Consider the following 24,597-nt stretch of genomic DNA (forward strand, 5'->3'; position numbering starts at 1 on the left):
GTAGGAAAAGGCAGCTTATTGCAGAGGAGCTTCATCCAGGTAATGCTCTCAGTCCAGACAGTAGAGGTTTGACCATGTTATAATTCTCAAGGAGAGTCTGGATAAAGCAATCCTTTCTTCCAGCCCCACTGAGAAGGCTCTCCCAGTGTAAAGGTAGAAATGGACTAAGCTTTCTTCCATTGAAGTCCCTTTTGACAGGACAACAAAGGAGGAAAAAGGAGATTAATGTTCCAAGCGCTTTGCAAAAATGAGCAGACAGGGTAGGGCGAGAAAACTTTCCCATGGCAACTGATTTTCAAATAATAGCAACAAACAGAAAGGCCTGAAATGGATAAGGAAAACGGACCTATTTGCCTTCTCAACAATGAGTTATAGTCTGTATTACATCTCATGAATATTATGACCCCCTACAAGAAGAGAAAGGGGAATCTGAGATAAGAGTTACTAAATGTTTCTTTTTATCGAGCATTACGTGGAAAGTGCTAGGGTTTCCCACAAACTGCAACAACAAAAATTATCAATTTGTTTTCTTCTTTCGTGCATTAATTGCAGTGAGTGTTATTATATTGTACGCATGACATTCCAGCACGTTTCTCTTCTTTGTTTTCAGACAAATTGGTTTGTTTTCTCAGCAAAGCTTGGCTGGTTAACAGTGGCTTGTCATTCATTTGAAAGTCTTTTCTAACTTCATGACTGATCTTGTCTGCCTTTGATTAAATTATGTTTTAAAACCTACTTTTACTTGGACTTCTCCAATTTTCCCAGCTGCTGTTTCTCATTTCACCAGCTTGCTGAGTTGATTTCAAATGTTTTTACTGAAAAATAATTCTCTTGAGACGTATCACGTGGCTAAAAAATCAAAACAAAAGATAATCTAATTTACCTGAGGGAATAATCCTAGAAAAAAACATCTGCTGAATATTGGATAATAGTTAGTAGTACCACAGCACAACAAATGAGTGTAGTCCTCTGTTCCTGGGACTTGAATTTTCTAGACATCACTGGGAAGTCTGGAACTTGAAGTTTTGATTCCATCAGAAACAGGGGTTTGTTTGCACAGCAGATAGTTCCTCTGTTGCTCAGAATGGTATCACCTCCTGCTTCAGGTGCATTAAAGCAGCTGAGTACTGAACTGAAAAATTAGTTACTGTGCCCCAGCAGTAAGCTGCAATAAACATAGTTTTTAACTCACAGCCCACCCTCATGCACACCGTGTTTTACTGTGGAGCCAAGGAATTGTTTTAACCTGTAATCCATTCCTTTTCCTTCTTTTATTTTCCTTCCAGCTCTCAAAGCGGCCTGCAGTAACATCTGTTAGAGTTATGATACACTGCAATGACTTTCTGATGCTGGAGCCCTGTAGCACTTTGGCTATGCAGCAGGAAAGAGAGAGGCTTTTCTGTCTACATGATCTATAACATTGTGCTGCTAATTCAAGAAGAATGAACTATTTTTAGAGGTTACCAAATGACTCAGAATAAAGAATCAATTGTATAACAGATGAGAAACTGAACATCCAGGTTTTTAGCAGCCAGATAATCTGAAAGAAATCAACTGCATATCGGTTCAGTAGGGTTCTGTAACAGCATCCCAAGTTAATTACCAGCATATTCCTGAGTGTAGAACCTTTGTTATAAGGAGCTATGGCTGCTCTAAAGACAAGCAAACAACCCCTTTCTCCCCTTCTGATAGGAAACATGACTTTTACTGCAAGAGATTTATGCCAATGCTTGATGTTGACTGCATTGCACCTAGAGTTCTAAATCCCATTAGAAACTGCTTATCTTATTAAGTGAGGGGTTTAATAGTAAGCTTGGATAGTCCACAGCCAAAACAAGATGAGGAGTTCTTTCACACAGTAGGAAAATGATAAATAAGATGATGACTGAGTATGTGCCAAGTGTCAGCTCTGTGAGGATGATGGGCCTGAAATGTACGTTTCAATATAATATTTCTCAAATCGTATTGATTGTCACTACTTCAAATTCTCAGGTTCATATCATAGAGCTTCAGGAGCACTGAAAATGTCACTACAAACTCAACAACTGGAAAGTTTTGCATTTGAGTCAAAAAAAAAAAACCACCCACAAACTACCGCAATGTTTACTCTTAAATATGGAGACAACTTAATAGCGCTAATATTTCAGCAGTTTTCTACAGCAGTTTATTAGGTGCACCACATGAAACTAAGATAGAAGTTTTTCATTACATACCATGAAATGAGCAATTTTTAAACCTTACCCGGTGTTGTATAATGCTCCTGTAAAGATGGTTGGTAAAAAATTAGGCTCAGGTGAAATCAGCAGCACGAATTCAGAAATGCTCTGATTTCACCCCACCTGCCAGAATTTTGCCTTCCTCTAGAAGGCGCTGGCTTTGGGGCAAATGTTGGTAATGAAGGGGCTTTTACTGTATCATGAGTTAAGGCATGCTGATGAGACTGTGCCAAGATGAAACAACAGGATGGGGTCAGCAGTGGTAACATTTGCATCCCCAGCATTGAAAAAAAAACCAACCAACCCGTACATACAGAATGAACTAGAAAAACTGGCAGAAGGAAGGAGGCCAGACCCTGTTGCGGCTGAGTTGAGGGCTGCCAGTAAATCCTTGCTGGTTCAGGTGGAAATGTTTCTACTGTGTTGTTTATTATGATCTTTAATATGGTGGAGCTCCTCATTGCTTCTGAGGTGGAAGCTATGTGCTAGAGAAGATAGAACCTGTAGGGCTGTGGGGAAGGGACAGAGCTGCGGGTGTCACTAGCACCTATCTTGTGTGTTTCTTCTGTTTGAGGTACCCAAGTACAGCGTGAACCCTGCTAGTGAAAGGGAAACAAATCCAGCTCCCTGGATTTTTTTTTTTTTCCAGTTGCATTTCCATCTCTGATGAATGAAAAGTCATCTGAAGAAACGGTAATTGGGTTTGACACCACAAGCAGAGCAGCAATGGAAGCAGGTTTCTCAGCTGGGCAATCTGATGATCTAACAAGCTGTCTCAATGAGATTAGCAAGTTTAAGGTCGTGTGACATTATTCATTAGTTTTCTAACACACTAATCTTTACAGTACCCTTCCCATTTTGACGCTGTCTCCTCTAGCTACAGGCTCTATTCTGTTACACTGCAGACAATGCAGCTTGTTAATTCACTCAGCAGTAAAGAACTGACACTCCAAAGCCCTTCACCCCTTTCATTAATGCTCTGAGGGTGTTTGTTTCACACTGATGTCATTTCATCTTCAGTGGAGAGGTGATGAGTTGATCAAGAAGGTATCAACATATATTTGTAAAGTGATACCTGCGAAATGTTGGAATTGGTTATGTTCAGGAGAACTAGTAGAATATAATTATGTTTTCGGAAATGGTCCAACTGCAGGAATGTAACAGCTGATTGCCCAGAGGAAGTACCAAAATCCTCTGATTAGCAAGTTCTTTGTTCATGACAGTGTAGGAATTGGAAAATGCAAAAGAGTGAGAATGTCTGCAGTTCCATACTATGCAGTTGAGTGTGGTAAGGAAAGAAAAACAATATGTGTCTAAACACTGCTAGATGTGTTTAGACACTATTAGGATTTCAGCCCAGCATTGTCTGTGCATTGTCAGATTTTAAATTCATCTGCAGTGCTCCTTGTGATCACTGTTACTGCTTTTTGGATTAATTCCTTATCAGTGTGGAGAAGTCTCAGTATTCAAAGTATGTTGTTTTCACATCACATCAATCTAAGTCGCCATCACCAAATAACTGCATTTAACTCAAAAGAAAAATATTAGCTTCAGTTGCAGGGATGCAGGAGTTGCAGAGAGAAAATGTGCTGTGCGACTCCTTTTCTCCTCAAAAGACTGTAATGTGGAAGAAAAAATGTTTGGTATGCATGAACAAAAATCAACAAACAAAATGCATCTAACAGTATTTGTTTGCCTTGGGAGTTTCACACATTTCTTTTCTAGTGAATCACAGTATGAATGTAAATATCAATTGCCATCTCTCAAGAATTAGATTCATCCTCTATTTTTTTGCTATTCATTGTGTGGATGAAAATTTTGAGTATCATAAAGAAAAGCTGTTTGCAAACAGACTGTTTTTCAGTTAGGAAATATAATGTCCTATTCTGTCTTATTTTGGGCTACACCTATAATTAGAAATCAGCTGCTAAGAAATGAGTTTACTGTGCTAAATCTCATATTGCTTTATTTTACTACTCTACTAATCCTGGTAAGGCTAAGAAATAGTTAATAGGCAATCTGTAAGATCCAATAAGATGACATTTGGAAATCCTGCAGTCATATTAGTCATTAGCCATGGCAATATTCTACCATAAGGCAATGAGTCAGACGATTGATTAGAGAACCTCGTTCGTGGTATATCCTCTGGCATGAATATGGAGAGAGGGAGAAGTAAAAGGAGGGGTGCATGGGGCACAGGATGGGAACATGGAGGAATGGAAGGGCAAATGGAGTCTGATAGAGCTTCTAATTTTTTTAGAGGTAAAGCACAACTTTATGGTGATAGAGAAGAAGCAGAAAGTACAAAACATGAGTCTTGATGATCTACAATGCATGCTGCCCTAATGCTTCGTGAGTGAAGTCCAGCATCACTGGAAAATCTGATTTTCTCTTTAAGAAGAACATCTTCTAGAGATGTGGACATGGCAACTGTTGGCTACCTTTCTTACAGGCACAGAGAAGACTTGAATTGAAACATTGCTTAATTCTGCTCATTTTCTCAAATGGATGTCTGGATTTACCAATTACCACCATGTTTGCTGAGGAGCAAAAACAAAACACAGCACAGAAGCTGACATAAAACTTACAGGGGATGCTGGAGAAATGCTCACCTTAGAAAAAGTTGTTGGGTACATGTATGGGAACTGTTGAGTCTCAGCCACTGATTGATCACCTGAGCAAGCACTGAGTCAGCCATGGGAGCACAGGTGAAGGCGATTCAGCTGTGTTACCCAAGGGGTGGAGCCTGGCTGCACCTCTCCTAGACCCCATTTAAGGGCTGACTGCCACTGGGGAAGGGTCTCTTGCTGGAGATCTCTCCTCTGTGGAGTCTTTCCTGCAAACCTAGATCTTTGGATATAAGTGATGCTGTTTCCTGTCTATTTTCACCACGATAATACTTCCAGCTGTAACACCAACTGTAACAGTACAGAAGTTAAAAGGAAAGAGCTCTGCTATTTAGGGGGTTGTAGTGGCCATGTTATGACCCTCCTGCTGCTGTTTTGGAAATAAGTGCACTGATTTTGGCTGTAGTGTTCAAGTATGCAAAGCTGGGTACCAGCCCCATTCCTGCTGTCAATCTTAAAAAATGCCAGCTCTTGGGAGAAGAAAAGCAGGACATGAAAAATGCAAGCATTGTACGAATAGTAAGAACTATTCACACAAGAAGAAATTAGTTGTACAGCTAAGAGTTTGCAGCTAAGATAATGCAACACATTATTTTCTTCCAAAATTCATCTCTTTAGTGTGCGTTTCTCTTTGTAGCAGGGTATAATAACCTAAGAGCCTTATTTCCAAATGTCTGTATCTATCTTGATTTGCCTAGAATCAAATTCATCTAGGTCCTCGAGTGATGTGCAGTTCCATCAAAAATTTTAATTTGTAAATTGTAATTGTAATTTTACTCCTACAGATTTGCTAGCATTTGTCCAATGGATTTGCATGAGAAACAGTCAGGGGCGCTTTTGCCTTTAGCGCAGGGAAGCTATTAGTGAGATGTTTTCCTTGAAGGCACTTTCTTTAATGGGTTTCAATGGTTTTCTTGGTCTGCGAGGCTTGTCTCTTTTCATAGGTATTTCAGGAAAGAGATTCCCACTTTGGTTTATGTGTATAGGAAAGTAATTACAGTTATAATACAGGGAAAATCTGATCTGGTTTATTTTTGGCTTTTTTTTTCCTGAAGTATTCTGATTTGTGTAGAAGCGCTCTGTCTGTGATAAATACTAACTGCTTTATAAATCAAAATGAATAATTTATTGTTTGTGCTTTTTAGAAACTGTGTTGATCGATACCAAACATTTCAGAAGAATACGTACAGATGATATTATTGGCAACCGAGATTGCTGCTGTGATCAATGTAAAATCCTTGTCGTCTTCAATGAGGCTATTTTCAGACGAGGACGTAGGATGCTTTATTTTTGCAGACGGCCATTATGTAAACTTTCAGTGATGTATAGTCCTTTACCTAGAATTACAATAGCCACAGGAAAGAAAGAAGAAACAGGTGTGAAGGATAATCAGTGGCATCGGGAAATGGGTCGAATTGCTCAAAGTTATGCACTAAATTAAAGGCAGAATCAGGATGAGAGCCTTGATATTTGAAGGCAAGGCGTAACTCTTGCTTAATGATGTTGCTTCACATGCAGCTTTCGCAGGTGATGCATGGCTCATCTTTCTTGAGCTGTGGAGATCTCATAGCATGTAACAACAAAATCAATTGCAAGAGCAAGCTGCAGCAGATTACTCCTCACTGCCACTAATTACTTCTTGTAGTGGCATCTCACCTTTCTCTCCGCCATGTCCCTGTGAGTATATAGCATTTCTCTCTCTGTCATTTACAGGTGAGCTATGAAGCTCTCAGAACAATCAGAGAAGAGATGAGACAAAAGGAAGTTCCACGCTTCACATGACCATCAAATCAGTATATCACAAGCTCCCCTGTAGAGTCACAGATATGTAACAAGGCTCCTGCCCATCATGCCTATCTCACTTTCAAACTGTTTAATAACCCTCTTCTTCTTCATAAGGAATCTCAGAAGATCTGCATCTAATTCCTTTTCAAGAGAATGTTGTGATGGAAGCATATTTAACTGTCTTAAACAGAATTTCCAAGCATAACAGTTACAATAAACAAAATTACTGTGGATAACTATGTAGTATAAGGTTAATGCCATGTAAGGTACACTTGTGTTTTACCTGTCATACTATATGGCCTGTAAGCTTGCTCTGCCTTAGAAGTAAGCATTAGGATTGTAACCTCAAACCCTTATACTACTTGTAAAGCTGCAACTAATTTTAACTCTTCTGACATAATTATCAACCCTTCTCTAGTGGTCTTTATATCTTTGTACGAGGATTGGCTCAGCTGGTTTATTATGTTTGTATCTTGCTCTGTGATGTCTCATTTCTTCTTTCAAGTGCTGTTAACAGTGAAGTACATCAAGCAGTCCAAGGACTCCATCATTTTCTTTAGAGTACAATTATTTCTAGATAATACTGGCAAATGCATTCCAGAGGAATGTGTCTAAGAGAAAAAAACTATCTTACATGGAGAGATGTTCACTGAGGTTCATTATCCAATTGTATTTCAAGGAAGATCATCTACCATGTAAACTATCAACAAGTAAAACAGAAATTAAGGTCACGAACCAATCTTTCAAGAGCATCTTAGGCTTTTCTTACCCTATTCAAAGGTTTTTTTTTGTGTACGTGCATTCAGTTGACTCTCAATTGTTCTGACATTTCTTGATGGGCACAGAAATATGATCAATATAATCAGGCCCCTTGTGAAAGCCTAATAGGCTCTGCCCAAAATGTCACACATGTCTGAATGTAAAAGACAAGATAGTATTAAAGAGAATGGAAGGATGGATTTCTCATTCCTTTAAGGCGATGGTGGTTGTTGTTATTGTTTTAAACTGCAAGACATCCTCTGATATTAGAGAGTTTCAGAATTTACATAACTCAAATTCTGATAAGTAGCAGCCTTGGAATGTGATGTTAACTGAAGATAGCAGGATTATCATACAGTCTACTCTTTGAGCCATGAATTAGGCCCTCGGAAACTTTAAGTTTGCTCTGTAGGACCGCATAGTTGCCATGAGGTGTTTGAAAGCAGACCAAGGTAGGGTGTCACCTCGCAAAGGCCACTCCATTATACTGAACCTTCAGGGAATTATTTATTTTAATTTGCTCCTAGATTTTTCCGTGATACTGGCAAGTGATTAGAAATTTACAGTATTAAAAAAAAAAAAAAAAAAAGAAGCTCAAGGAGCTTTTTTTCACAACAAACCCAATTTTCTTTCTTCTTTCTCTGTTACATCAGAGGTAGGAATTAATATAAAAGTAATACATAAGTAAACGGCTTTGGCAAATCAATCTTCCTCATTACTAAGTGTCCCCTTGCTGGGTGTCAGTGAGTGTGCCATTTATACGTAGCCAGGCATTGATTCAGTCAGGACAGGACAGGATGTGCTTTAGTCCCAACTGAGACTATACTCATATTCGAATTATGTGTATATTTGCATAGATATTGGCTCTCTTCTTTACTAACAGGAGAGAGGCATAAAAGGAAACTCCCCTTGGGTTGGCAGGAAATAACTTTTTCATATGCACAGGTACTCGATAATCTTAAGGTCAAGTTTCCAGCAAGCAAATGGGATGGGAATAGCTATACTTTAATTAACCCATTTTTTTCCCCTTGGCTGACAGCAAATTTAAATTTGTCTGCAAGAATCCAATTGCTGTTGGCAGTACAGGCACTGAGACACGTGCAGCTTGTGCAGGCACTGGTACAGGCTGCGGTCTAAGTACTGAGCTCTGAATTTCATTGCTGGGCTGCTCGGTGCCCCCCCAGTGTCTTTCAAAGTCTTCTAGGCTCTGGTTTATTCTATTACCTTTGTCAGTGTAAAGTGCAGTAATTTATATTTGTCACAACTGCCCTTCATTTGGTGTGGAGCAACCTTGGGCTTTTGTCTTGTCTTTTTTATCAGTGAAGGAGTCCAATATTTTAAATAATTAAAAACACATAAATAGTTGATCTTGGCGATACAGCGTATAACCGTCAGATGTCTTATGTGAAAGCCACGTGTTTTTACTTCTACTGTCTCACTTACTTGAACCAGATTAAGAAACTGTTGTCATGAAAAGTTAAAGATGATAATAATAGGCATTATTATCCTGTTTACTACATGTCGCTAATATAGAGAGATTTAGATTTCTCCTGAGGAATGGTTTGATGTATATTTGTTTTCAGTTAAATTGATTTAAAGAGAAAGCTACTCTATTTGTCTCTCTATTTGCTTTCACCGAGGAGGGAATAAAAGTTGCATACTTACTCCCCTTTGCTACAACACCACAGGAGAGGCCTGGATTGTGCCTCATAAAGAGACCAGGAAGCTGGGTAATTAATCACGAGCTTTTATGTAATAGAAAGTTTAAAATTCATTAGCTTTATATCGGAGTGTTATGAGGGAGAACATGTTGTGAATGAGAGGGAGAGCCTTATAATTAAGGAAGTGTGTAAATAATAATGAAAGTCATTAGTGCCATTCAGTTTGTAAGAATGTCATAATGTAATCGGAGCATTAAAGTGAAATTTGCAATGACAAACATTAACGATACAAAAGAGAGAAAATGTGGTTATCTTTAGTTTGACAGCTAATGTCAGCTTTCTTGCAAGGCCCAGATGGCGCACAGGAAAATGTTATGAACAGCTTTATTTTAACATTTTTATGATGTGATATTTGGGAACACAATGTCACAAACACACAAGGAAGGTTGCATTTGTGAACCAATAGTACCTTGCAAAGGATGGAATCCAGCGCTGAGTGACTGAAGCAATAGACAGGGAGTCCTGTCACTGATGCAGGGTGGTTGTTGCAAGAAATGTGAGGTGCAATGTAGCATGGTATTACAAAGTTGTTAAGTTTTCTGTCTGTCTCGTTCCTTCCCTCTGGATGTGCACTTTGAATCTTTCTTTCCCTTTGGAGGAAAAAAAAAAAAGGGGGAGGGAAGAAAGGAAGAAAATGATTTAACAATTATGCTGGAAATTATATGATTCTAAAATAGTACCATGTTCTGCTCTTTCAATGAAGGGACTTTCTACAGTATTGCACACTGCAAAGGCTATAATTTCAGGGCGTGAAATAATGTAGATTCCAAACAAAGGAAAATTTAAATATGTCTAGAGGATAAGGCAAGATACAGCAAGAAGAAGGCAGCCAGAGAAAATCTAGGGGAACTGTATTTCAGACCAATGACTGAGAAATAACTATGCTTAAAACTCCAGTGCAAGACCTCAAAGTACTGAAAGCTTAAGTGTCTCTCTAGCATTCAGTCTGTGCCAGTGTTTCGTGTGCCTCTACTCACTTTGTGACGAACGGACCTAATATTTACCTAAGCAGCAATACATTCCTTAGTGTGTGTTTTCGGCAGCAGATGAACCTGTGTAAAAGTTGGTTCAGAGCGTTTGAGAGAAACATTGCAAATTGCTAAATTGATGGCAGCCAAACTCGTATTCTGCTCGGAGTGCTTGGAGCACTGGCCCTGTGAAGCTGGGGTAGGTGAAGCTGGAGAGGTGAAGGTGTTCTAGAAAGCAACGTGCTCTGCTCACAGGTACGGGGCACATTCTAAGGCTGTTACAGCACTCAGCCTGGGGAGCTAAGAGCCCACGAAGAGGCCGGTGAACATAGCAACTCCCATGCTTTATCACATGGATTTCAGAAACTCCTCAGTGGGATTGTAACCCAGAGGTCCTTGAAAACACTCAGAGCTCCAAATCAGATGACGAAGGCCCCATTTTTGCTAGTTTTATCGCAACTGACAGACCTAGAGAGGTTGTTAAAATGACACATAGCAGGAATTCTTCCCGTTCCTAATTCTTCCCTGTTTGCTATAGGGCTACTGCCTCTGTTGGAGGCTTTGGATATGAATGTCCTAAGCAGAGTCATGCTGACTATGAGCATTATGGTTACATCTGTGCCTTTCTTGGTCATTTTTACTAAGTACAAAGAAGATTAATGTGCTGTTGGTACGTGAGGTATAAAAAAAGAGGCAGTCCTACATTGCCTCCAGTAGTCTGTAAAGTGCTGGTTTGGGCAAGCGTGATTTAAACAAAGAGCCTACGCTTTTCTATTTGCTTCTCATTTTTTAAACTTCAAGTTGCTTCTGTTTGGCACATCTGCACACTGTTTTGCACATAAAGCATGACGTGGCCTTGAAGAGAGCAACTACTTTTCGTCATGTGGATTGTGATGGAAACCTCTCTGTCAGAGAAATACGTTACACTCCTCACTCCCTCTGTTGCTGAGGGTCTCCTCATCTCCTCTTGTGCCAAAATCGTGACCGCTGTTTGAACTTTGCTGCCTGTTGTTTGCTGCTGCTTTTCCTGAGCAGGTTAATCAAGCTGTGTGAGGGTGGGTAAAGAAAGATGGTCATAATTTTAAAGAATGAGAACTGACTTTCTTTTCCTTACATTCTGAGGATTTCCATATCATAAATCTCTGTGTAGAGGACAGATCTGGAGAATTTGTTTGTTTGTGCCATGGCAGGTTCCTCCTTGTTTAGGTATGTTGTATTTTTTGTAGTTTTCTCTTTCAATTAATACTGCTACAGTAGTGTTTTAAGATGTGACTATTCATGGTACCAGCAGCCACATCTTGAAGTCATCATGCTATTTTTACCTCTTTATACTCAAATATTATTTCTACCAACTTGAGAGTAACTTTACATAAGCCAAACCTTCTTCTAAAAGCATACTGCAAAGTGAGGATCCTAAAACAGCAACGATTTCCAAACCTCTTCAACGAGATGTGCTGGACTCCTTCACTTTGTGTATGGTCCTGAGTCAGCAATCCAGGCTTGCAGCTGCTGAGGTGGGAGCAGCTGGACAGACGTCAAAGCCAGTGACTGGGAGGTCCCCAGTTGATTTGCTCTGTACAATAGCTGGTGCAGTCCCAGGATTAATGTATGAATATATTCTGTTCGTTAGAAGCTGGTAATGTAGCTTTCTGACAAATGTGAGCCTGAGAGCATACTGCGGTAATGCAGGGTGGGCTGCACAAAAACAACACACCCAACTTACAAAGATGTCAAAGCTGGGATCCTTGCTAGAAGTTCTCATGGGAGATATTAAACAGGATTCTTAAAAAAACAAACAAAAAAAGAAAAAAATTGAAGAATATCAACCTACTGGTGTATTACTAAATTACGTGTCAAAATATCTGCAAGGTAGGTCTAGGTCTAGTGGGAGCCTTTTCTGAAGATGTGCCATTCAAAACATGCATTTCAGAGAATATTAGATGTTTCTAGAAGCAGAAGTTAAGAGGGCAACGTGTTCAGAGGGATTTTAAAGAGAGAAATTGAGTCCTCCGGGTTACAGGAACTGTTTGGCACAACAGTTCATGTTTTCTTCACCTCCAGATAATTCACCAGTTTCAGTCTCCAGGTTTTCCTATCATACCTGATCTACACAGTGGCACTGCCTGTTTAATGGGCAGTACATTGGGTTACATCTATTTGCCCTGATCAAAACGCAGAACAAAGAACTGGTGAACATTACCAAGACTGACAATGTGAAATAGCTGAAAAAAAACACTTCACAAAATACCTCTGTATGATTGTTCTCTGACTACTTACAGCTCGTATGATCATCTCTAAAACATATTTGGCATTACTTCTGAGTGATAAAATAAGCCTATAGTCCTAAAACCATGCTTTGCTGCTATTCTTAATATTGTTGTGGCAGAATTTCTAGAAGGTAAATGAGGATTCCTCTCTTAAAAATGCTTTTTTCCTCTCTCTGTAATTTCCTAGATCCACTCGTTCAGCCAGGAACCCCTTTGGTCTCCTGGCTTCCTTTCTGCCAGGATACTTAAGGACAGATGACTTAGTTTTAGTGATGGTTTAGCAGAGAGAGAGGCCATGTACTTTTGGAAGCCTAAACTACTTGTATGTGATTGTGGTAGCTGAAAATTGTCACCAAAGTTTGTCTGCTCTCTAGATGCTGGGAGAAAATCTATACTCTCGTGCTTTGCTTTAGAGAAAGGGCTGCAGTAATGACTTTTCTTGGTGAAATCTTGAAGGGAAATTGCTTTGTGCTGGAAGAGTTCTGATAGTTATGGCTCCTATGCTGATGACTGTAAGTACTCCCTGGAGATGTTTGTCCTAAGCTTCCTTAGAGCCACTCATACTTGTGATCCAAGCAGTTCCTGGGCTCTTAGGTGACCCTGAACCATCAGATTATTAAAGCTCATAAATCATAGTGAAAGATCTTGGAATTTCCTCAGCTTGATTACTCCCCTACAGTACATCTAATCTAAGTAAGTAGTGCACATTGCCCACGATAAGTCACAGATCACAAGATAACTAGCTTGCTGCATTCCCTGCCTAGGACTTCTCTTTTCTCACAAGTTTCTTGCTGCTCCATTCAAACACTACAGCTCACGGCATTCACCAGCTGATTTTCTCTTCTTATTGCTTTCATTCACTCGCCACTGTACATCCTGCCCCTCTACTCAAACATGCATACTGCATATATACATTATAAAGAAAAAAAAAACAACATGATGCTTAGTTCCTACATCAGAGATGTGCCTTCACCCAGAACAACTGAGAACAACCCCCTGACTGAATTATTTAACCCGTCAAACTTCTTTAAATGTTGTTGGCAGTGTGTCTGAGTGATAATACCAGGTGAGCCCTCTGTATGGCCTGTGACTTACTGTTGAGCATCCTTCGCAAGCTGCCAGCCACCATTTAATTCATAAAGCAGTCCACTGTCCCTCCGACAGTGACCTGAAAGCCCTCAGTCCTCCTGCCTATAAGCATAAAGGAAGCAAAAAGCTTGTACAGGAGTACCCATTTACACCAATGGTAGCTCAAGGCTACAGTTCAAATTCCTGTTCATTTTCCTCTGCAAGTCACAGCTGAGAAAGAATTGCAGTTTCTGGTCTTGGAAGGGATCAGAAGACACTTTTTTTTTTTTTTTTTTGTGGTGTATGTGGTGAGGAACTTTATACTGGAATATCCTTTTCAAGATATATAGATATGGTACATCAAACATTTTGAGATTTCTAAAAGAAACTAAGAGGGGATTTGAAATGTCAAACACAAAGAAACGATGCGTTCCTTTTAGTGGGGAAAAAAATATCTTCCTCAGCCCCTCTAGCAACAGATTATATTTTTAAAGGGTTGTTCATTGATCTTCCTCCAAAGACAGAGTCTTAGATTTAGGTACATGATCTTAATCCTAATGAAGTCCATTGCAAAATTCTCACAGACTTCAGTGGGAAAAGTATAAAGCTTCATTTTTTCTTTGTCAAATCTGAAATACTATTCAAGTTGTACACAAATTGCTTGGTTAATTTTCCTTTACTTGTGGTGTTGTCACTGGAATAAATATTTCAGCTCTCCCTCAGAAGTGTCTGAGAACTAGAGTGATTTAGCTATATTTACATTTTGTAGAGAGCTGTTTTAAATAGAAGTGCAGTATTTTTAAGTCCATCTGCAAATTACGCATGATTAATTTGTTTGTAACACGTAGGACATAAAAACGGAGGGGGGAAAAAAAGCTTTAAAACAAACTGCTAAGGCTGATCTCTTTTGCAGAAGATAATGATAAAATACATCAACAGTTAGGTTATTATACTGCAGTGCCTTAATCTGAATCATTGCATAACTCCAAAACACCAGAGACCGCACAGTAGTTTTCTTTCACTGAAAAATGACTAGAGGAAGAAGAAATGTGCAACCAGTCATGCAAGCTTTTATTAAGAAACACTGCATGCCTTCTATTACAGGAGTCTCCTGTGGCTGCAGAACTGCATGAATTCCTGTATGTTTCTCCGACATCATATACCTGCAATCTGATTCTGGTTTTGAAAGCCCACTAATGTTTTCTTGATTTCTAAGTGAAACTGAGTGAATGTAGTTACAAAGTGTCCTCACACTGAAGAAGTATTATAATCTGCTGTGATGTTTCACAAATGTCTCAAGTTTTGTGCTGCCTGGTGGAATTTTGTGTATGTACAGTGAAAGCATGTGCTGCAGGTTAACTGCTTCATTCCAAAAAATACTTGGAGAAGTACTATGTGACAGAGTTTATAAAATTTTCACCCTGTTTAAACACCTAGCTCCTGCTGACTTCCATGAAGCTTAAATGGACAGTTATCCCTATGCATGCCTACCAATCAGCACAAACGGCAGCAAACCATTGCCATGGTTTCCCATTTCTTAGAGACTGTGATTATGCAGTGGCTGTGATTTTGTGATTTTTCTTTCTGCACAAAATAGTCCAAAAGAGGGGAAGCAAGATGCATGCCCTGTTGGAATCACAGAATGGCTTGAGTTGAAAGGGACCTTAAAGGCTACCCAGTTCCAAAACACCACCATGGGCAGGGCTGCCAACCACAGATCAGGCTGCCCAGGGCCCCATCCAAACCTGGCCTTAAGTACTTCCACGGATGGATTGGGACTGGTTCCTAAAAGATCTGGGGTGACTTCTCAACAAAGGGAGGCAATGTCACCTCCTCACAGGTGCTGTGCCTGATGCTGCTTGCCATTCGGAGTTGAAATAGTAGCTAGGATGAGGGTTATTTATTTATATATTTCCCATTCCTCTTTTGTTGTTGCTGAAGCTGGCATCTTTCAGTATTTGGTAGCTTGCCCCAAACATCCTGCCACACGGGAGAAAGGGGAGTGAACTGCCAGGATTACAGTTTGGATGAATTTTCATCTATTTTCAGAGCTGACATATAGCTTCAGTGCTTCCCACTGCAAGGGCACTCCAGGATCTAAACTGTGGGAGAGAAGCTGTGGGTACGTTGGCAGCCTAGTGAATGGGGCAAGGCTGTGAAGTATCCCCTTAACCCCCTTTGCAGGCTGGTTGAAGTCTATATTGAATGAGTACCTTTCACATCCTGCTGCAGCCTGAGATCTCTCCAGCTTTGCTGGTAGGCTGCTTAGGATGATGTGCAGCAGCCAAGTGAGGTCCTCTGCATTTCAGCGCATCTTCAACACAGCTTTGATAGCCATGAACTTTAGCTGAAAAAACACTTCATAGCCAAGAATGGGTCCTGCCCCAGTCACCAGCTATTGCAAGCTTCTGTGTAATGCCGTTTTATAGCCTTTCTGTCACTCTTCTTGCCATCAGGTGCAACTTGTAGCACGTCGCAGGGGGAGATGTTAAACAATGAAATCAAGAGCAGATGGAGCCATGTGTGTGCATCATAGGAGTCAGCCACATCAGGAGGTGCATTAGCACATGGGTCTTGGTGTCCTTGGCTGAATGCCTGTGATCACTGGAGGCGTGCACCAGGACTCTGCTAATGCTCTCCCCAGTATGGTTCGGTGCTCACTGTATTCTTCCAGCCCAACCCTGTTCAATGGTCCTTGGTGATGACAGGTGCACACTTATAAGGGGAAGGAGGGATTCCAAGGGTGCTGGGATAATACCCACTAAACCAACCCCCTACACACACACACACCTGTGTACTTGTCTACACTCGACTGAGTTCTGCAGTCAGTAAGTGCAGATAACTCTGTTCGGAAACAGGGAATTGTTGAAAGCATGTAATAAAAAGAGTGCATTTTTCACAGCGTATTTTAAATTAGAATTATCTATCTGTGGGAGTCGGGCTATTCGTATCGCTGCAGACAGAAAGGATGACTGTATTTTCTAGCACCTCGTTGAGTTACGCTGATGGACTGTTTATTTTTCATCTGTAGGATTGCTAATTGCAGCCGGTGCCAACGCTGCTGCCCCTTTCGGGTGACTGTGGTGGAGGGCACTGTAGAGACGCACGGCTATTCACAGAGCGTGCACTTCCAGCAGCTCAACTGCTGGATCCGCTCTGATTGATCTACGGCAATTACATTTGGTGCTGCACTGCTATAATTTCACTGCGCGTTAATAGCCACCTAGCGCAGAGGTAAAGGCCCTTTCCTCTCCCGGTGCAGAAGGAATGCCTGGATTTATTCAGCCGAGTAAAATGAGCTGTGATTTTCGGAGCAGATGGCAGAGGTTTTGTGTGTTGGAAAAGCGTTTGCCGGTGCAGCGCCGTTTCTCTACACCCTGACGGGTGTGCGGGAGGCTCCTGGAGAAGTCCCATCCTCGGGTTTTGGCAGGGGGAGGGGAAGAGATGGGGATCATGTGCCCCATTTTGAGTGGCTCATCTGCTACCACCCAAACTCTGCTGCAGTCGCCCCCCCTCCCTTTAGCAGCTCGGCTCAGCACTGCAGGCGCTGTCAGATTTCTCTGGCAAAATTAGTGATCAAAACACCCCCCCACACGCACACCTTCACTAAGGCTGGAATCGGGGGCCGTGTTTTTAAGGTTGGGGAGGGGGGGGGGCGATGGGCCGCGGGTGGGAGCGCTTGGCGAGGCTACGAGGAGGCGAACGTGCCCTCTCCTTATCGCTGACGGGCGCTTTGTATGAGCTCCCGGCTGGGGCAGGGCTGCCGGGGAGGGCCGGGGTGTGACCGGAGGAGCAGCACCGCGCGCACAGACAGGCGCACGGAGGGAGACGGCCGCGGGGCCGGGCCGAGAGAGAGAGAGAGGGAGAGAGAGGAGCCGCCCGACCGCGGCGTCTGCGAGGAGAGAGGGGCGGGAGGGGTCGGGCGCGCCATGGCGGCGGAGCCCGCGGCTCCCGCTAGCTGGCCGAGGCGGCGCGAGCCGGAGCGGCGGCGCTGAGCGCAGTGAGCGCGGAGCCGGCGAGCAGCGCGCCGCTGTCTGCGGTCCGAGGCGCACCACGCTGCGTGGGCGGGGAGAGAGAGAAAGGAGAGGGAGAGACTCGCAGACAGACAGTACGGCCGGGAGCGCGGCACATAAAGGACGGGGGACGGGCGGGAGGGAGAGCGAGCCAGAGGGGAGCCGGGCAGGCACGGAGGGGACCGGGGCGAGGGCAGGCGGCGCAGCCCGGCGAGAGGAGCCGGCCCGGGCGGGAGGCGGCGGGTCGGGCGGCACCGCGGCACCGCGTTCGGCCGGCGGCGGATCTCCTCCCGCGGCGGAGGCGGAGGAAGAGACCATGTCTGGCAGGAAGACGGGCGCTGCGCTGTAACGCGGCGCGGCCGCGGCACCGTACACTCAGCGGGCGGCCCCGCGCCGAGCGCAGACACCGGGCCGGCGGGACGCTGGGCACATCCCTTATCGGGCAAGGTAACGACGAGACGAGAGAACGAAATCAAGAGCGAGCCAGAAATCCGCAGGCGCTTGTGCGGCGCGGTGTCCTTTGTTGTTGCGATTTACGTTTGTTTTTTCGTTCCAGCGTGCTTTCTGGCGCCCCGTCGCTGCCGCGCGTCCCAGCGCTGCCCCGGGCGCGGGGCCGGGCGGCGGGCGGCAGCGATTTGCCTCAGAGGGGGGGAAGGACGACGCTGTGTGTCATCGGCGGTCCGGCGGGGAGGGACGGGAGGTGCCGGAGCCGGGCTGCGGGGTGCGGGGCGGTGTGCGAGAGGCAGGTGGGGCTGCGAGGAGCGGGGGGCGGTGTACCGGAGGAGAACGGTGTGAAACACGCAGAAAAAACCCCAAACTTTCACTCGCCGGCATCGAGGGATACGCTCTGCTTTGCTAGAGGAAAGCATTGTTCTGGAGGGTGGTGACTTGAGGGGAAAGGGTCACTTGGAGCCTCGTGAGCATCTTTTTTTGTCGTTGTTCTTGCATGCAGTGAGGGCAGCCGGGCGTTACAGCGCGCTGTCAGGCATCCCGGCAGCCCGCTTCCATGAAAACAGCGTTACCGTGCTCAGTGCAGCGCCGCGTGCTTGTTTGTGCCTTTAGCAGTGCCGCTTGCGGGTCTACGGACGTGCTCACCCAGCGCAGCCATTGTGCGGTGTTGTTAATGACTGTCGTGTTGTGCATTCGCTCATTGCCTGCACCAGCGGGGGATGCGTGCGGGTGTCGGGGCCGTTCGTGCGCCCGCTGCTCCCAGGTGCGTGCAGCCCTCAAACCGGCTTGCGTTCCGGTGAGCGCGCTGAGATGGAACAAAGGAGCCGCGGAGCAGCGCAGGTGTGTGTGTGTATGTATGTATGTATGCGTGTGTATGTGTGTGTGTGTCACCTGTTTGGCTTCCCTGCCTTGGCACTTGGCTGGGTGTGCGTGAGCTTGGCGCGTTCGCTGCTTGACCCGCTCCAAAATGCCATATGTAAGTTTTTTAGGTGAGCGCAAAGCGTCGAAGCTGAGAGTTCTGGGGAGGGGAAGAACGCCTGTAAACTGACCCGCAACTTTCCAGTCACATCACTTAACTGCACGCTGCTTTTTGTTTTAGCAGCCTTCGTCACGGATCGAGGCAAGTTTGCGTGCGCAATTAGGCTTGCACACTGCTAATCTCACACAGGGCTTGCCTCCCAGCTCCCAGCTGGGCATGGTTACCTTGAGAGCTGAGGTGTCAGCACTGTCGGAGCATGCTCCGGCGGGGAGACCGGGTGTGTGCTATTTTTAATACTATTTATTGAAGATGCTTCTCACTCTGCGATATACCGAGCATAATGGAAGAGCAGAGCGATGATTGGTTATGGATACTGGAAAAGGAGAAATGCAAAGGTAAAAATGGAAATCCCTCAAATGCCTCCGTTATGATTATCGGAAGAAAATGCGGTTGTGCGGAAAGCTGAGCGATGAGCTGCTCTTAAGTCAAACTGTTTTGTGGTATCTACAATGATTTTCTTTTCTTTCGGAAGTTGTAAGGAGCAAACTGTAGCTAGGAAATGATTTCTGTTCAGTGCTGTTGATCTATATGATTGTATTTGGATTGTATTTAAGTTGAGGAATGTTCCATTTTACTTTTTGCTGTTGAAATGTCTTACGGTAGAGTAGTGTGAGGGAACGCTTTTAAAATCTTCTTTCTTTTTCTTCTCATGTGAATGCAGTGCTAACCTATTTTAATGATTATTTATGTTCTTATCGGTAGCTTCCTGAAGCAGGAGTTCTGAGTTTTCATTGTTGCATGCAGTATTTGCAGAAGGCAATAAAACCGCCTGAGATTCTCGTGTAAAGCAAATACCTCTAGATAAATACAGCGTATGCCATAATGCCAGATGTGCAGAGATGCTTCTCCAAAACTGCCTTGTTTGGTTCCATGTATCTGCAGTCAGAAATACACGCACTGGCTATCTGCTACGATCCTCGGAATCATGTAGAGAAACTAGACTTACGTAAAGATGTTGTCTGTAAAACAAATGTATTTTCTCTGTGTTGCCTACAGTTTTACAGGATGGTGGTCTAAAACGTCTCAGTACCCCTCCTGCAAAATCCTTTTTCAGGCAACTACGCCTTCCTGCTCTGTGTCAGCCCTGACTGCGTTGGGGCTGGGCGTGCAGATGAAGGTTGCTCGGATGAGGGTTCGCTACATCATATCCTTGGAGGAAAAACTGTTTAAGAACGATAGAAGAAACATAGTTTTAACACAGGTGCCAGGGTAGATCACATAGAGATGCAAGAACAGTGCTGCAGTCACTTTGAAACTTTATCCTACTGGTGTAACAGTGTGGGTCAAATCATGTTTTCCTGATGGTGCTCGTTTTCCTGTGGGCTTCACTGGGGTTATTTGCACGATGGCAGCAAACAGGACAAGTTAGCCCCTAACAGATCACTGTTACCAGTGACTATTTCAGTGAGTATGTCAAAGGAACCAAAGAAATCTTAAAACTCACCGTGCTTTTGGCTTCCTCCCAGGTTACAATTTTAACAACTAGCACGAAACTTAGAATAAACAGAGGGAGGGGGAAAATGTGTGCTCATCCAGGATGGCATGCTTACACTCTTCCTTTCCTCCTTCGTGCATCGCTCTCACTGCAGTCAATGGGAGCTTTAAATTTGGAAGTGCATCCAGAGTTTGGTTTCATGGTTTTGTCAGTGCTAAAGAAAGACCCAGGGACAAATCTTTAGCAGCTGTGAATCAGTGTAGTTCCATAGGGTTTAAGAACAGTGTCAATTTACACCAGCTGATGATACGTCTCTCTGCTTGTAACGTACAGGATCCATAATGGGCTTTGAGTAGTATTATCAGTTTTGATGGCATTAATTTCAGAGCAGGAAAATGATTTTGGCAGATTGGCAAACCCTTGTTTATACGGTCTGCTCACAAATGATCCACTGAGTGCTCCCATCTCAGCTTATTCTCTCAGTTGTAAAGAGAACTTGTAACCTACGTGATTGTTTAAAGGACATGCTGTTCATATTAAGTAACTTATTTTCAGAAACACCATTAAAGATTGGCGAGTTGAGAAGTAATGTAACTACAGCAGCATAATAAACTTGCAAAATGCGTTTGTCCCCTGCTTGTTCATTTATTAGATTTGGAGTTCTATTATTAATGTCCTCAGCAGGTAGTAAGTCATGCAAATGGGTCACTTTTTCTTCTAGAAGATTGAAACATTCATCAAACGAGTAATGAGGAGTACACAGCAAAGGCTGCGTACATTGCAGTGGGAAGGATTTGATTTGGAAGAGTACTGTGTGTGAATGTCTTTGTATCTGTATGGCAGCTTGTGTTTCTAGGACAGGTTCTGTTTTGGTGACAAACTGCAATCCAGGTAAGTTGAATTTTCGCCATTTTAAGGCTGGATAACTAGAATTGCAGAAATTATGCAAACCGTGTCAGGTCACACATCTCGTTTTTGACAGAGCCTGTAAACAAGACCTTTTCCAGTCCCCAGTCGTATGCCAGTCATCCCTGGAGAATAAGACGCCCCATCTAATTGCTGCTTCTGTTTTATAATTTTTCCACCTTATATGTGAAATGGTAACTTCTGAAAACGTGTCAATAACTTAAAATGCTTATGTTTATAATTTTTACAAATATTACATTTTGGTGTAATTGAATGATAAAAGAATACCTTTAGGACAAGAGAAAGGAATGTCTCCTGCTTGTTCATGTTTTCTTTTCGAATTGGTGAAGGCACCTATAATTTCAGATGGGCATGCTGGTCGCTGCTAATGGACAAGATACATTTTTCTTGGGTTCTTAGTTAAGAAGACATTAACCTCACCGTACACAGCCCACAGTGGCTATTGTTGACTATGGCAGTGTGCGCACGCAATTCATTAGGAAAGTGATTTTAAAGAAGCATTAAAAAGCCAACTTTTTAATTAAGACTTCTTTCTTGGTGAATAACATCTGTGAGGGATTCGTGCCAAGTAAGTTTTTTATCAGCGAAGGTCCAAACCACTAAGTTGCAGGTCTTCAGGGCTGAAGCACTCATTGTTTCCTTGCATTTCTGAGTTTAATTACCGTTTTTGAGGCTCCACGTTATCGCATGTGATACTTATGCAGTACATGAACTTGATGATGCATTGCAAAGAACTCAATTTAGGAAGACTGTCAATGTGTAGAGGTCTCTTAGGTTTTTTCTTTTCAGCTTATCTTAATTTGTAAGAATGCACGAATAGTCTAATTAAATAGTTCGTGGCACGTGTAATTCAAAGTTATGTATTACATTCATTTGTGGGGAAGGGTATTGGAGTTCCTACTGTCACTTTCAGGAGAAAGAAAGGACTTCTGTAATGTCCTGCCGCATTTGCCCGCTTCCACCTGTTAGCAGCATTGCAGTGCTGCTACTTTCTTTCTCACTGTTGTGATTTCAGGTAATCTGTTACCAGTACATTTCTTTTAAGGTCCCTTGAAGAAGGGAGTTGCTGAAAAAGCGTCCTTTCATTAAAATATATTATTTTTAATTTGTGGTGAGATTCTTAAGCCATGCTACACCGTTCTGGATTCCTAAGTTATAAGCCAGTATATGAAAATGTGGCTTTCCTTTTTCTTACACCGAAATTCCCTTTTGCTGAAGAAAATAAGTGTCCTAAACATGGTGAGAAATACAGAAAAATGAGGAGTAAACCGAATAACCTATTTTACAAAAGTGAGTTCGTAAGAGTTGTGTAGATTTAATTGGCGGTGTGGTAAAGGTGAAACATTCCAGACACGCTAGCTGTGGGTTTTTCTGTTAATGCTGGAGAAGCTATGAAGTGTGAGAGAGTGATAATGTCATACAGTATGACTTAGCTGAAATGCAGAAGGCATAGTTAGGCAGTGACAGCTGGGAATTTGAAATTTATGGTTTGGATATCCAATGACTTTCTGAAGCAGCAGAGGATTTAGGATGTTTTCAGGTCGCTGGTATTATATGGAGGCAGTAACTGGAAGACTTTTCTCAGAGCCAACTTGTTCGCATAACATATGTTGAAGTATGTAAGGTGAGAAGTGCATCTTTAAAGATGGAAGAAAATGTTACCCACTGAGAAGCTGGGACACCCTTATGCTTGTTTCTCCAGATCTGAGGCTTGTTGTTGGATCTTTTTAGGCCAGGAGCCACAGTTAACAAGAGGAGTAAAGAAAAGGAGAAAGGAAAGCCCTATGTAAATTGTTCTTGCATTTTAATGCTTTTGAATTTATTTCTCATTTAGTCCCAGGCAATGCTATGATTTATATATGAGCTGTTTATACACTGCCTGTGCTTAAAATTGTAGAATTGTGGGAACATCTTCCAACTGAGCAAGCTGCTTCCTCCTAAATCAGGTGCCTTAAAGCTCTAAGTCAAAAGAAGGCTTAAATGGACAGCAGGAGGGTGTTCAGAAATAATCAACAATAAGAAAAACAGAGCTTCTTTCCCTGCTGCTTTTATTACTCCTTACTGTTTTTATTTCTCAAGTCTTTTTGCCTTTTGTTTGGAGTCTACAGTTAAACATAAATACATACTGATTGACTGCTCTCAGGCTTCTGTTTCACTCCAATTTTTATGGCTGCACAGCAGTGATTTTTACTGGCTTCATAAAGTCATCTGAGCCACTTTTATATTCTAAGACTTGAATTTTGTCATCAGAAACATTCCTGAACAGCTAATAATTTTGTCATTAATTAATCCTAGAGCAGTGTTTTTATTTTTATTGCCTCATGAGCTGAAATCTCACGATGTCTCCAGTACATGCAGCATTTTGTAAACTTTCCTCATGTCCTTGAATGAATGGTGCTGTTCTTTGCAGGGAGTCCCAGCACCTCGCTTTTGGTGGCTTGCAGAGCTCCTTATGGTGTAGTGCTTTATTTACTGTGAAGAAAGTTACCACAATTTCTTCCTGAACAGAGAGGGATGGCGAGGCTTTTCGATTGAACGAAGCTCATGTAGATAAACTGCAGCGATTGGAAGCACGTTATATATACAGTGAGATTGTTGTGTCGTTTAACGCTTCATGACAGTTAGTGGGATGTTCTACTGGAAGCAGCCTGCAGTGTGGATGCTGCCCTGTGAGATAGGTACAACACAATGCGCTTCTGGAGAATGTGCCTGCTCCCTGCTTTTTGGGTGTCTGTGCCATTGGACTTAACATGAAAGCGTTTGCCTTCAGTTGCACAAAAGTCACCAATAAATCGCAGTGGTTGAAACTAAACTTTAAGGTCTGTCTGTTTGCAAGTGAATATTCCATTTCTGACTACGTTGCCATAGGCGTAACAGTTAGAATCATTTGAACGAGTTTGCTTAATGTATTATAAAGTATTTGTCGTGGAGTCAGAAATGTTTATGATGTCATAAAAGCTTTAGGAGAAACACATCAAATAAATTGGTCCACTCTAAAGGCTCACTGCAGATTTTAATGGAAGCCCGGGAAATGTCTGATAGCTTTATAATTTGTGTTCTTTATAAGCCGTGAAATCGGAAGTGAGGAGGTCTGACTTTCATGCTTTTGGCTTTTGTTCTCTTAAGGAAAATTCAGAGCTTTCTTCTGCTGAATAAAAAGGAAAATCATGGGCACAGATCTGAAAAGAAAGCATAATGAGCGACTTAGGGCATCTCTAAGTGCCTTATTTTGTAATGCATGCTAACACGAGGAAAATGATAACCGTTTCTGACTCAGGTATGACTTCGGGGGAGCTTAAATTCGTACATAATAAGTTTAACT

The 24,597-nt window shown here is 42.6% G+C and overlaps 1 protein-coding gene across 19 annotated transcripts in view; it reads left to right on the forward strand.

Moving 5' to 3' along the window:
- The window catches only part of ARPP21 (cAMP regulated phosphoprotein 21), a 186,661-nt gene that overhangs the window by 37,591 nt on the left and 124,473 nt on the right, over positions 1-24,597 (forward strand). For 15 of the 19 annotated variants that reach the window (XM_085226553.1, XM_085226557.1, XM_085226558.1 and 12 more), the window contains exon 1: positions 17,543-17,871. The exons of 1 other annotated variant lie outside the window; for it this stretch is intronic. The gene's annotated coding sequence lies outside the window, so the exon portion shown is untranslated. Of the gene's footprint in view, positions 1-17,201; positions 17,520-17,541; positions 17,872-17,895; positions 19,249-24,597 lie in introns of those variants that run through there. 3 more of the 19 variants (XM_085226556.1, XM_085226564.1, XM_010712994.4) reach the window with 3 other exon arrangements.

This window comes from Meleagris gallopavo, chromosome 6 (genome assembly GCF_905368555.1).
Source record: "Meleagris gallopavo chromosome 6, MGAL_WU_HG_1.1, whole genome shotgun sequence".
In the NCBI taxonomy this organism is placed as follows: Eukaryota; Metazoa; Chordata; class Aves; order Galliformes; family Phasianidae; genus Meleagris; species Meleagris gallopavo.